At 45.9% G+C, this 13,955-nt stretch overlaps 1 long non-coding RNA gene across 1 annotated transcript in view; it reads left to right on the top strand.

Moving 5' to 3' along the window:
• Positions 1 to 12,596: 12,596 nt before the first annotated feature.
• LOC146395248 (uncharacterized) overlaps positions 12,597 to 13,955 on the top strand; it is a 43,340-nt gene continuing 41,981 nt past the window's right edge. The window contains exons 1-2 of the long non-coding RNA XR_014832339.1: positions 12,597 to 12,737; positions 13,909 to 13,945. This is a non-coding gene — a long non-coding RNA (uncharacterized LOC146395248). The remainder of the gene's footprint in view (positions 12,738 to 13,908; positions 13,946 to 13,955) is intronic.

Below are 13,955 nucleotides of genomic sequence, written 5' to 3'. Positions count from 1 at the left end.
TCAATCCAGCCGAGGAAAGCAGGCCCACGGGATCGGAGCTTTTAATTTTTCAAGAGTAGCAGTACATCTATATTTTGATGTTGTTTTCTAATGTTTAAAACTGCTGGAAACTCTTTCAGACTTTTAGACCATATTATGAGGCACTGACGGGCCAGGCCCAAGGGTTGAATAGGACATGGGCACCTACTGAGGTCCCCTGAAATAAAAGCCACTCTGTCACCATCTGATGTCTGTTAGTGTCTGGTTCCCCATGGAGTGAGAGCCACGGGGCAGGAAACTTTGGGTTCCTGCTAGGACAGGGCTTGGCATAGACTGAGGGTAAATGAAAACAGGCAGGGCCAGGAGTTGCTGTTGTGGCTCATCAGTAATGAACCTGACCAGTATCCTTGAGGATGAGGGTTTGATCCCTGGCCTCCTTCGGTGGGTTAAGGATCCGGTATTGTTGTGCCTGTAGCGGAGGCTTATGGAACCTCCATATGCAGCGGCTTTGGCCCTAAAAAGAAAAAATATATACATAAAGAAACAAGGAAAAAAAAAAAAGCAAGGCCAAAATGGGTGATTTGCTAAGCTTTACTTAGCTTTGCTAAGAAAGGAGAAAACGACAACAAAAAAACAAACAACTCAATGAAAGAAAAAAGGGCAAAAGACCTGAGTAGACATTTTTTCCAAAGAAGATGTATGAATGGTCAATAAACACAAGAAAAGAGGCTCGAGGCTACTAATCCTTAGGGAAATGCAAATCAAAGTCGCCATCAATGAGATAGCACTTCACAGCCACTCGGATGGTAATTATTAAAAAAAACACAGAGGGAGTTCCTGGTGTGGCTCAGCGGGTTATGAACCTGACTAGTATCCATGAGGTTGCCAGTTTGATCCCTGGTGTCTCAGTGGGTTAAGGATCCAGTGTTGCTGTGAGCTGTGGTGTAGGTCTCAGACATGGCTCGGATCCTGTGTTGCTGTGGCTGTGGCGTAGGCCAGTAGCTGTAGCTCTGATTCAACCCCTAGCCTGGGAACTTCCGTATGTTGCAGGTGCTGCCTTAAAAAGCAAAAACAGGAGTTCCCGTCGTGGCTCAGTGGTTAACGAATCCGACTAGGAACCCTGAGGTTTCGGAGGTTGCGGGTTTGATCCCTGGCCTTGCTCAGGGGGTTGAGGATCCAGCATTGCTGTGACCTGTGGTGTAGGCTGCAGATGCGGGTTGGATCCCACATTGCTGTAGCTGTGGCATAGGCCGGCAGCTACAGCTCCGATTCGACCCCTAGCCTGGGAACCTCCATGTGCCGTGGGAGCAGCCCAAGAAATGGCAAAAAGACAAAAAAAAAAAAAAAAAAGGAAAAACAAAAGAACCCCCAAAAACAACAGACCCTCCCCAGAAAATAACAAGTGTTGGCAAAGATACAGGGAAAATGTAATCTTTATGCACTACTAGTGGGAATGTAAAATGGTGCAGCTGTTATGGAAAACATACGGCAGGTCCTCAAAAATATTAAACATAAAATTGCCATATAATCCAGCAATACACTTTGGGGTATATATCTAAAAGAATGGAAAGCAAACTTGAACAGATATTTGTACACTCGTGTTCCTAGCAGCATTATTAGCAGCAGCCAAAAGGTGGAAGCAACCCTAGTGTCCATCAACAGATAAAAGGAGAAACAAAATGTCATATATATAATGGGATGTTATTCAGCCTTTTGTTTTCTCTTTTTTTAAAAATGATTTTTATTTTTTCATTATAGTTGATTTACAGTGTTCTGTCAATTTTCTACTGTACAGCAAAGTGACCTAGTCACACATACATGTATACATTCTTTTTCTCACATTATCATGCTCCATCATAAGAGACCAGGTAGAGTTCCCAGTGCTATACAGCAGGATCTCATTGCTTATCCATTCCAAAGGCAATAGTTTGCGTCTATTAACCCCAGATTCCCAGTCCATCCCACTCCTTCTCCCTGGCCCTTGGCAATCACAAGTCTGTTCTCCAAGTCCATGAATTTCTTTTCTGTGGAAAAGTTTATTTGTGCTGTATATTAGATTCCAGGTATAAGTGATATCATATGGTACTTGTCTTTCTCTTTCTGACTTCACTTAGTATGAGAGTCTCTAGTTCCATCCATGTTGCTGCAAATGGCATTATTTTGTTCTTTTTTATGGCTGAGTAGTATTCCATTGTGTATATATACCACATCTTCTTAATCCATTCATCTGTCAATGGACATTTAGGTTGTTTCCTTTCTTGGCTGTTGTGAATAGTGCTGCAACAAACATACAGGTGCATGTGTCTTTTTCAAGGAAAGTTTTATCTGGATATATGCCAAGTGCGATTGCTGGGTCAAAAAGAAGGAATTTCTGACATATGCTTCAATATAGGTGAACATATATTAGGAAGACATTAAGCTAAGGGAAATGAGTCACACAGAAGGACAGACATTGTATGATTCCATTTCCGGGGGGCACCCAGAGTAATCGAATCCTGGAGACAGAAAGTAGAATGATGGTTGCCAGGAACTTGGGAAAGGGGATGTGGGGCATTATTGTTTTAACAGGTACAGAATTTCAGTTTGTGAAGATAAAGAAGTTCTGGAGATGGATGGTCGTGAGGGTTGCACAATAATGTGAATTACTTAAGGCCACTGAACTGAACACTTAAAAATGGTTAAAATGGGAGTTCCCGCTGTGGCACCATAGGTTAAGAATCTGACTGCAGTGGCTTGGGTCGCTGTGGAGGCGAGGGTTCCATCCCCAGTCTGGCGCAGTGGGTTAAAATAGCTGGCATTGCTGTGCTGTGATGTAGGTCGCAGCTGCAGCTCAGATTTGATACCTGGCCTGGGAACTTCCATATGAATAAAAATGTAATTTTTATGTTATGTATATTTCACCACGATTTTAAAAATAAGATAAAAAAGGAAGGACAACTTTTCCCCTTATCTGGTAGCCAGCTCCATGATGGCGCCCAGTGAGCCATGCCTGCTGCCCTTTATGCCCTGAGTAGGGCTGCCTTTGTGACGCCAACAGGGTGGTGTAGAAATGGGAGAGTGTGGGATTTCCCGTCGTGGCTCAGTGGTTAGCAAATCTGACTAGGAACCATGAGGTTGCGGGTTCAATCCCTGGCCTTGCTCAGTGGGTTAAGGATCCGGTGTTGCCATGAGCTGTGGTGTAGGTTGCAGACGCGGCTCGGATCCCGCACTGCTGTGGCTCTGGTGTAGGCCGGTGGCTACAGCTCCGATTTGACCCCTAGCCTGGGAACCTCCATATGCCAAAGGAGCGGCCCAAGAAATGGCAAAAACAAACAACAAACAAACAAACAAACAAAAGAAATGGGAGAGTGTGACTTCTAAGGCTAGGGCATGAAAGGCACTGTGTCTTTCATGTTGTCACTTGTTCACCGGCTGTGGGGCTGGCAGCCATCGTGTTGTGAGGACATGTCACGAGCAGCCCATGGAAGGAACTGAGGCTCTTTGGTAGCAGTCAGCTCCATGTGTGTGTGACCTACCTTGGAAATTCATCCCCCAGCCCCACTAAACCTTCAGATGACTGTAGCCTCATGAAAAATTCTGAGCCAGAGCCACCCAGCAAAGCCACTCCTGAATCCTGACCCCTAGGAACTGATCGAGATATAAATATTTACTGTCATCTTTAGTCACTAAGTTTTGAGTTCATTTGTTATGCAGTGCCTGATAACTAATACTTATTACAAAATTATGTTATGTATTTTATGACAGATCATAATGAGTTCTCTCACACCCACACGTTAAATTCATCAAATTCTGTTCACTCATCCTTCAAAACACATCCAGAATCCAAATCCTTCCTCCCATCTCCAAAGCTACCACCTGGGGCATTGCCATGGCCTCCTCACTGGTCTCCCTGCTTCATTCTTGCTCTTCTCCAGCCTGTGCTGCCCCCGCAGCCAGAGAGAGCCTGCCTTCAGCTGTGCAAGTGGAGCTGCGACAGGAGGGGACCTCGTGGTGTCTGGGGCGCTGCAAGGAGACTTCAAGGAGGAGGCTCCCTTGGGGAAATAGGAGGATTTAGCAGGGCCCTTCCAAGGGGAAGTCACCTCCCTTCCCCCCACAGAGGAGTGGCTCCTGACAAAGCCAGAGAGAGGGCAGTGTCAGGGCAAGGGGTGTGTTATGGCCCTGTTCACTTTGTAGCACCCAGGGACTTTGCACTCTGTTTGGAGTCACCCTGGCTGAGAATGTGAGTGTGAGAGGGGTGTGTCTCCATGCATCTTTGTACACCTGTTCCCAGCAGGTCCCCAGCAGGTTGGTTTAGAGCAGAGACTCGCGTTGAAATCCCAGCTCTTGTGTTCTGGCTGTGTGGCCTTGGGCAAGGTGCCCAACCTCTTAGTGCCTCCATTTCCTTCTCTGTAACATGGAACAAAAAATACTAATACTGGAGTTCCCGTCGTGGCAAAGCAGAAACAAATCTGACTAGGAACCATGAGGTTGTGGGTTCAATCCCTGGCTTCACTCAGTGGGTTAAGGATTGGGCGTTGCTGTGAACTGTAGGTCACAGACATGGCTTGGATCTGGTGTTGCTGTGGCTGTGGTGTAGGCTGGCAGCTGTAGCTCTGATTTGACCCCTAGCCTGCAAACTTCCATACAGCCCTAGAAAGACAAAAAAACAAACAAACGAAAAAATTCTGATACCTACCTCATAGGGCTCTTATGAGGATTTAATGAGTTCCTACGTGCAGAAGATACTAGCACATGCAGAAGGGTTGGCTGTTATTGTTATTATGGACGTGGATCAAATCCCAGCTCTGCCATGATGGCTTTGCTGTGTGACCTAGTGAAGTTCATTTTGCTGCTCTGGGCTCAGTTGCCTTACCTGTAAAATGGGATCACATTGGCATTATCTGTGGGGCAGCTGTGGGGATTCAAGGAGATCTAGGATGGGAAGGCCTCCTTCTTATGTAAGGTTAAGCCTCACATATGTGAGATGCTGGGCGCGTCTGCCTATGTGGGCATGGGAGGCATTCCTTTGGCCTTGGGACCACTACCTTCCCTCGGACTGCCCCCGCCCCCCGCCGCCATCTGCAGGACCCCAGCTGATCAACCCTCCAGGCACACCCTTGTCGTGCCCTTTCTCCAGCTTCTTGGGCTGCAGCGCCACCTCCTGGCTCAAAGCTACATTGCATCCAGAGCCCAGAGCCTGCATGGAGGGAAGGGAGCAAGCAAGCACTTGGGCCCCTGCTGCGTGCAGGTACATACATATAATGTATGCACTGTGCGTGCGTGCGTGCGTGTGTGTGTGTGTGTGTGTGTGTGCGTGTGTGTGTGTGTGTGTGTATACATGTCAGCATAGGTGCCAACCTCTCTCTATAGAAATTGAGCCACCTCAAGGAGGTCACATGGAGACAGCTGTGAAGCTGGGCTTTGAATCCGCAAGCCCTTTTCCCCCACTCCAAACACCCTCCCAGGGTGAGTTCAAGTTCTGCAGGTGAACCCGTGCTCCCCTTCAGCCAGAAAGGAGCCAGGAAGTGAGGTCGAGGATCCTTGGGAGAACGTCATGGTTGTCCCCCAGGGCTCGGATTGAAGACAAAGGAGCACTGAACTGTGAGTCCTCAGGCTGGGGTCTCACTCTGGCTCCCCCCGCCGCCAGCTGAACAACCTTTGGAAAGTCCTCATCATTTATTCTAGCACGTCTCACTTCGAAACAACAGTTAACGGTGGGGAGAGCATTTAACATGCGTGTTAGGTTCTAATGTGAAGAGAAAATTATAAATGCATATTTTAAAACTCTGAAAAATGCTTTCAATCGCTCGTAAAATAAAATATTGGCAGTTTTCTGAAGATAGTCCTTTGCAGTGACAAAGACACTGAACATGGTGTGGCAGCGTGTGGTAGCCACTGCATTGGCTTAAACACTATAATTTTAGATTTGGCTCCCACTCAGCTGTGTGGGATTCTGTCCACGCCCCCAGCATCTTGCTTGTAGCTGGGCTCGTGTCCAGGCAGAATCGCCCACACCACGTACTCAGTCTCCCTTATCTCTCTCTTGCAGAGTTGCATTTTCTGAAGTTACATAATAAAAACAGTTAACATTGGAGTTACCTGGTGGCTCAGTAGGTTAAGGATCTGGCGTTGTCACAGCTGTGGCTTAGGTCGCTGCTGTGGCTCAGGTTCAATCCCTGGCCCGGGCAACTTTACATGCCCTGAACAAACAAAACACTGCTAACATCTATTGAGCATTTATTATGCAGCAGGCACTGTTCTGAGGCCGTTATCTGCATTAATTCATGTCATCCTCCTAACAATGCTATGAGATAGGTACCATTTTACAGATGAGTAAACTGAGGAGCTGAGAGGTTAAGTAATTAGCCCAAGATCACACAGCCAGTAAGTGGTAGAGCCTGCACTTGAAACCAGGGAGTCTGGGACCAGAACCCATAACTCTTAACTCTCGTTCTACCCATTTGAAGGGAGGCCCCATGGGTGCTATATGTATGTGTCTGTGTGTCTGATGTCAGCCCACACGTTCCCTGAAACAGTCTAGAACCTGGTTGGGGTCATTTTTGCATCCCCAGTACTGGTCCTGTGCATCTGAGGCCCACTCAGAGTGTATGCTCAGTAATCGTTGAACCAATGCAGAACTCTCACTGAGTCCCACCTTCTTCATCTGTAAGACAGAAATAAGAGTCAGCACTTCAGGAGTTCCCGTCATGGCTCAGCGGTTAACAAACCCAACTAGCATCCATGAGGATGTAGGTTAGATCCCTGGCCCTGCTCAGTGGGTTAAGGATCCAGTGTTGCCTGGGAGCTGTGGCGTAGGTCCCAGACGTGGCTCAGATCTCTCGTTGTTGTGGCTGTGGTGTAGGCCAGTGGCTACAGCTCTGATTCAGCCGATAGCCCGGGAACCTCCATATGCCACAGGTGCAGCCCTAAAAAGAGAAAAACCAAACCAAAACAAAACCAAAACAGAGTCTCCTCAGTGAGAAAGCCCTTTAAAGCTCCTCTCTTCTCCCTGGCCCACCTCTTGTTCACCCCCTCCTTGGACTTTCAGTCTAGTCTGGGCAAGCTGATTGAATGCTTATTTTCCCAGCACTGCATCAGTAACATCATATTTGCAACTTGAAATCAGCAACAATGAGAGTATTTATACCATGGAAATTGGCAATGGTACAAAGAGGGAGTTGCCCTTTAGAAATGTTAAACATTTACCACCATCAAGATGTTCTAATGACCACTTTCTGGGAACAGCACAGTGGAAGGATCTCAGCCACTGGCTCTGGAACCACACTACCTGGGTCCAGATTCCAACTCTACTACTCATCAGCTGTGTGACCTGGTTCAGTTACTTAACCTCTCTGAGTCTCATTAGTCTCATCCTTAATAAGACAATTACCTATTTCATTAGGGTAATGAGAGCATCCATAATTATTGCTCTCTTTGAGAAATAATTTTTATTTATTAATACTATAAATCAGCCTAAGAGTTGGAGGAACTTGCTATTTCCCCATCCCAGGAAAGGAGGTGACAGGAATGGGACTTGCAGTGTCAAAGAGGGGCCTTGACAAGGTCACTGCGTAACCTCAGGTCGAGGCCCTTGTGTGGCTGAACCCCACTGACTCTATGTGGCAGTTCCATTTAGACCTGCGGTCCTACCTACTCCCCTTTCGGTGTGACTGAACTTTCACCTACTCACAAAAAATGCACCCAAGCCACATAAGTTCCTTATCAGCTTTTACCCTTGCCTTCATCTGATAGGAAAACTGAAAGAATGCCTTGCTGACCCAGATGGGTAATGGTCTGCAAGAAATAATAGTCATGAGACCCCCGGGGGAGGAAAAACCCTCAGCTCCCATTGGTGTGGACGAGCTTCTCCCTTAGTAGTCAGATTGTATTTTTAACTTTGGCCCCTTTAAATCTCCCTGTATCCCGTTTGGCTGCACTGATTGTCTGGACTGCCGTCTGTCTGATCCTAACTATGTAAATTACCCACAATAAACCTCATAATTGCACTTTGTGGGATTGCCTGCTTTGTTTTTTGATCGCAAAAATATTGAATGATATCCTCTCGGTTTGGAGGATATCATTCAATATTCCTGCAATCCAACAGCCCTAATGGGGTGTGTCTTGAGGTACCAGCAGCCCAGATCTTCATGAGCCTTTGTGGCTGTGTGCATAGTAGGTGGGGGATAAGTTCCTCGGAGGGAAACCTGCTATTAGCTTTGGAGGCTGGGACAGATCTGGGGGGAAGCAGATGAACTATCCTTTCTGCCCTCCCCTTGCCTCCCTTCTTGCTAGTGGACACTGAGTGCTGTGCACATTTTAAATGCATGACATGTAATACATATAACAAGAATAATACAAAAAGGGCAAAAAAGAAATACAGCAGTAGAGGAGTAACAGTTCTATATCTTACTGTAATTTAGTGTAAATCTGACACACATTCTGATAAGATGTGTATAGCAAGTCTAAAGCAGTCACTAAAAAAATGAAAAGAAAACTATTAAAGAAATCAATTCATTGCAGCTCTATATACAATAGTCAAGACATGTGGGAACAACCTAAATGTCCATCGACAAAGGCGGGGGGACACAATGGAATATTACTCAGCCATTGAAAGGAAAGAAATAACGACGTTTGCAGCAACATGGATGGACCTAGAAATGATCGTGTAAGTGAAGTCACACAGACAGTGAGACCCCAACATCAACTGCTACCACGGACATGTGGAATCTAAAAGCAGGCACAATGAACTTCTTTGCAGAACAGGCACTGATTCACAGACTTTGAAAAACTTATGGTTTCCGAAGGAGACAGGTTGGGGGTGGGAGGATGGGCTGGGGGCTTGGGATGGAAATGCTATAAAATTGGGTTGTGATGATCGTTGTGCAACTATAAATGTGATAAAATTCATTGAGTAATAAGAAAAAGAAATCAAAATGTGACCCTAAAAATTACTCACTTAATGTAAAAGAAAGCAGGAAGAATAGAGGAACAAAAAAGACACGAGACATAGGGAAAACATAAAATGGCAAAGGTAAGGCTAGTTCTATTCCTAATACCGTTAACTATGAACAGATTGGATCAAAAGGCAGAGATATTCGGACTAGATAAAGACACCAGGCTCTAAGTATACACTGTCTACAGGAGACACGTTCTAGATTCCAAGATACAGCTAGGTTGAGAGCAAAAGGATAGAAAAATATCTATCATGCAAACAACAATCATAAGGAAGCTGGACTAGCCATATTATATCAGAGGGTCAATCCATCCGGATGATGTAGCAACTATCAACCTATATGCCAAACAACAGAGCTCCAAAGTACATGAAGAAAAATGGACAGAACTAAAGGAGAAATAGACAATTCAATACTAATAGATGGACACTTTAATATCCGTTCAATAACGGACAGAACAACTAGGCAGAAGATCAACAAGGAAAGAGAAGACTTGGACAACACAAAAAAAAATCACCTAGACCTAAAAGACATTTGTGGAACATTCCATCCAACAAGAGCAGAAGACATTCTTCTCAAAGGCCCGCGGGAAATTCTCTAGGATAGACCATATGTCAGGCCAATGATGAATCTCAATAAATTTTAAAAATTCGAAATCATACAAATAGCTTCTTTGACCCCCCACACTAAGAAGTCTATGGAAAAGTCCCATATATGTCTGAAAGCTGGAAGCTTCTAGAAAATGCTCATGCCATCTGTCTAGGCATTAATTTCATGTCACCCTGTTAGGAGCACTACATTATCTAACTCTCGGGAAGCACTTAGAAAAGAAAAGAATGCAGTAAGCGCATGATACACTTTAGATGTTATCATCCTCACAGAAACATTATGGGGGCAAGTTTAGTTATTTTCCCTATTTTACAGGTGACGAGATACTCAGAGATGCACAGTAAGTTGCCTGAGGTCACACAGGAAATAAGTAGGGGAGCCAGATTAGAACCCGGTTTGTTAGACTTCAAAGCCCCGCACAAGTGCAGAGAGGCAGGGCTCGACTTTCATCATTGTGTTGTTTTCAGTAGCTTAAAATTGGAAACCACAGATGTCCACCAACAGATCCGTTCAGTAAACCCTGGCACACCCAGCCAGGGAATGCTTTGTGCTGGTTACAAGAAATGAGGCCACCCTATACATAGGGGCGTGGAACCATCTCCAAGACATTCTGTTCAGTAAAAAGAACATCTGAAAAAAAGTTCCGTAACTCACAGGAACGAAGCCAAATATTCCGTGAGATCTAAGTCTCTGTCTGTGTGACCTGTGAAAGCTCATATAAAGCAAAGGAAGGTGATTTAAACAATAGAATCTATTTATAGGGTGCTTTCTTTCTTTAGACTTTATTTTGGTTGAGTTTTGAGATAACAAAGGAAAAAAAATTTCAAAGTACATCAAAGTGTCAAAAAGAAAAAGGAAATCACTGGAAAGCCTTTCCTCTAGAATTAACTACATTGACATTTTGGTATATATCTTTTCAGGTCCTCTTTCTGTATGACTGCCTGAGTGTGTGTGTGTGTGTGTGTGTGTGTGTGTGTGTGTGTGTGTGTATGCATATGTATATACTTACAGAGTATAACATACATGCACATACAAATATGAGAATTCCATTGCTGCCCCTCACTTTATAGAAGCATAAACAACATAGAGGTTTATTTCTCTGTCACATTAAATCTGGGTCCCAGGAGTTCCCACTGTGGCTCAGAGACGAATATGACTAGCATCCATAAGGACACAGGTTCGATCCTTGGCCTTGCTCAGTGGGTTAAGGATCTGGCGTTGCTGTGAACTGTGGTGTAGGCCAGTGGCTACGGCGCCCATTGGACCCCCAGCCTGGGAACCTCCATATGCTGCAGGTGTGGCCCTAAGAAGACAAAAGTAAATAAATAAATAAATAAATCTGGGCCCCAGATGGTAGCTCCCCAAACCATTATGGTTTCAACCTCCTCCTAAATTCTTGCTGTGTTGTTCTCCACCTGTGGCTTCCTCCTCACGGTCTATGACAGCTGCTCTAGATCCAGTCATCACATTTGCATTTCTGCCAGTAGGAGGTCCTGCCCTGCCTTTTAAGTGCACAGCCTAGACATTATACACATTATTCTTGGGAACATTTGTCTGAACTTAGTTACATGGCCATTCCTAGCCACAAGGCATCCTGGGAAGTGTGGACTTTACTCTGGGCTACTATGTGCCCAGTTACAGTCAGGGGTTTGGTGACTATGAAGGAGACGGGAGAATGAACATTGTAGCAGTTGGCCGTGCTGTTTGTTGCTTATCTTGTTCTCTTAGGAAAGCATCTTTTCAAGTTCCCGCAGCTGCTCAGGGGTTAAGGAACCCAATCAGGATCCATGAGGATGCAGTTTGGATCCCTGGCCCCTTGCAGGGGAGGGGCCCCCTAAGGATCTGACGTTGCCAGCGGTGACAACTCTGATGCAACCCCGAGCCTTGAAACCTCCATGTGCTGTGGGTGCAGCCCTAAAAAGACCAAAAAAAAAAAAAAAAAAAAAAAGTAGTATCTTTCTTATCAAGAGAAAAAGCTCCTTATTTTACATTCTAAGCATTGAGCCCTGTGAGAACACATGGGTCTGAGCTAAACTGCAAGTTGTAACAGAGCAGCCTTTCTTTCTTTTTTTTTTTTTTCTGAAGAAATATATGAAGAAAGTGGAATTATTACTGCTTTTGCAACTATTCCCATATTAATAAAATTATATAAACACAACTCTTCACAGGGTATCTTTTTTTTTTTTTTTTTGGTTGCACCCACAGCATATGGGAGTTCCTAGGCCAGGGATCGAATTGGAGCCGCATCTGTGGACCTACACCACAGCCGTGGCAACTCTGAATCCTTAAACCGCTGCGCTGGGCCGGGAATCAAGGCGGCAATGCCACAGAGACAAGCTGGGTCGTTAAGCCACTGCGCCACAGCGGGATCTCTCAGAGTATCTTCTTTTTGACTAATGATGGCCACAGTGTTTATTCCCGAGCCACGAAGCTGTAAAATATAATAAATAGGCTTGGATTTATTGGAAAAGAAGCTGGAACCGAATTCACGAGATTCAATGAAAACACAAAAGTAAATAAAGAAAGGGGGGATTACTCAGGCTTCTCAGCAAAATTGTCCCACATAAGGATTGATTTCAGGAGTTCCTGCTGCAGCACAGTGGATTAAGGAGCCAGTATCGTCTCTGCAGTGGTTTGGGTTGGATACCTGGCCTGGCACAGTGAGTTAAGGATCCTATGCTATGGTACCACAGCTGTAGCACAGGTCTCAGCTGTAGCTAGGATTCAACCCCTGGCCTGGGAACTTCCAGATGCAGAGGGTGTGGCTGAAAAAAACCAGGTTGGGGGTCTAATCGGAGCTACAGTTGCCGGCCTACGCCAGAGCCACCACAGTGCGGGATCCGAGCCACATCTGCGACCTACAGCTCACGGCCACGCCAGATCCTTAATCCACTGAGTGAGGCCAGGGATCGAACCTGCAACCTCATGGTTCCTAGTTGGATTTGTTTCAGCTGAGCCACGACGGAAACTCTATTTTTTTCATTTTTTTAAAGTTTTATTGACGTGTAGTTGATTTACAATGCTGTGATAATTTCTACTGTAAGCCTTTCTTTCTTAAGGCACACTCAGAAGCCAGCTGCGCACCCAGAAATTTCCATGTGAAAGACAGAGTCCTGGCAACACCAACTCGTGTCCTGGTACTTTCCCCAGGTTTTACTTCTAGAAACGTCCTGAAGGGAACCAGGAAAGGCCAGGCCACTGCAAAACCGGAATTGCAAGGTAACGTGTGTGACAAAACACTGCAAGTTCCAGCACCTCCGCTAATCATGCTTCTAGGATTAGCGCTCATCTGTGCATGTGCAACCCATGTCTTGCCTACAAGAGCACTAATTTCTCCTCCCTTTTTTTCACTTCCCCGGAGGAGTTTGAGTATATGTGTGTTGGGGGGAGGGGCAAGGAAGTTGGGGTCCGGGGGTGGATTGGTTTTCTGTTTCTATTTCAAACCCGTTGACAGTGAGTCCTGGAGGCACTGAATCTCCTTGTGGCTGTTTCCCCATCTGAAGCTAAGGTTGGCCTGGCCAGTTCACGTGGTTTGAGACTCATGTCTCTGACACAGAAGGATCAGGTAGTACACAGCCTAGGCGTCCTGGGTCCAAGTTCTGGTTCTATCACTCACCATCTACGTGCCCTTGAAAGGGATAGAGTAGGCACAGGTAGTTGTAGGAGTCCCAGTAAGGGGTGAGAGATAGAGAGGGAAACCTAGGGGCCTTCAGGAGGTCACTGTAAGTTAATAATTGCTCAAGAAAGCTGTCAGAGGAGTTCCCGTCTTGGCGCAGCGGAACTGAATCCCATTAGGAGCCATGAGGTTGCAGGTTCAATCCCTGGCCTCGATTAGTGGGTTAAGGATCTGGCATTGCCGTGAGCTGTGGTGTAGATTGCAGATGTGGCTCAGATCCTGTGTTGCTGTGGCTGAGGTGTAGGCCGGCAGCTGGACCCCTAGCCTGGGAACCTCTGTTAAAAAAAAAAAGAAAAAGTCACCAGGACAAGGCAGGCTTGCTTGACCAGTGGCACGACTAGTGGAGGCACGAGAATTGCCTCAGGTCATTGGGTGGGGGATGGGGTGAGGCCTGCATTCAGGTTCAGACCAAGGGCAGGCGTTTAAGGACCACCTTTCTGCTGATTTGAATAAGCACCCCGACAGTCCTAGTTTGACCTTATAGGGTCAAATACTCCCTTACCGGATACTAAGGAGGTGCTACCACTCAAAGAAAGAAGAAGAGGTGGCCTTTTCCGACCCCTACCCCCCTTGGATGATAAAACCGTAGCCCATCAGATCCTGGGGGCCGAGCCTCCTTGCCTGCCTGCTTGCATCTCTCACAAGCGTCCTATCTTAATAAATCTGTTTCTTGCCTATCACTTTGCCTCTCGCTGAATTCCTTCTGCTCAGAAGCATGAAGAACCTGAACCTCAGTGAGTCTGGACACCGGGTAAATGATT

The sequence above is a fragment of the Sus scrofa genome, chromosome 17 (assembly GCF_054392235.1).
Source record: "Sus scrofa isolate SSC_HxYL_T2T_F1_AM1 chromosome 17, Sscrofa_HxYL_maternal_Yorkshire_Landrace_v2.0, whole genome shotgun sequence".
Classification (NCBI taxonomy): domain Eukaryota; kingdom Metazoa; phylum Chordata; class Mammalia; order Artiodactyla; family Suidae; genus Sus; species Sus scrofa.
This window is presented reverse-complemented; position numbering and strand designations above follow the sequence as displayed.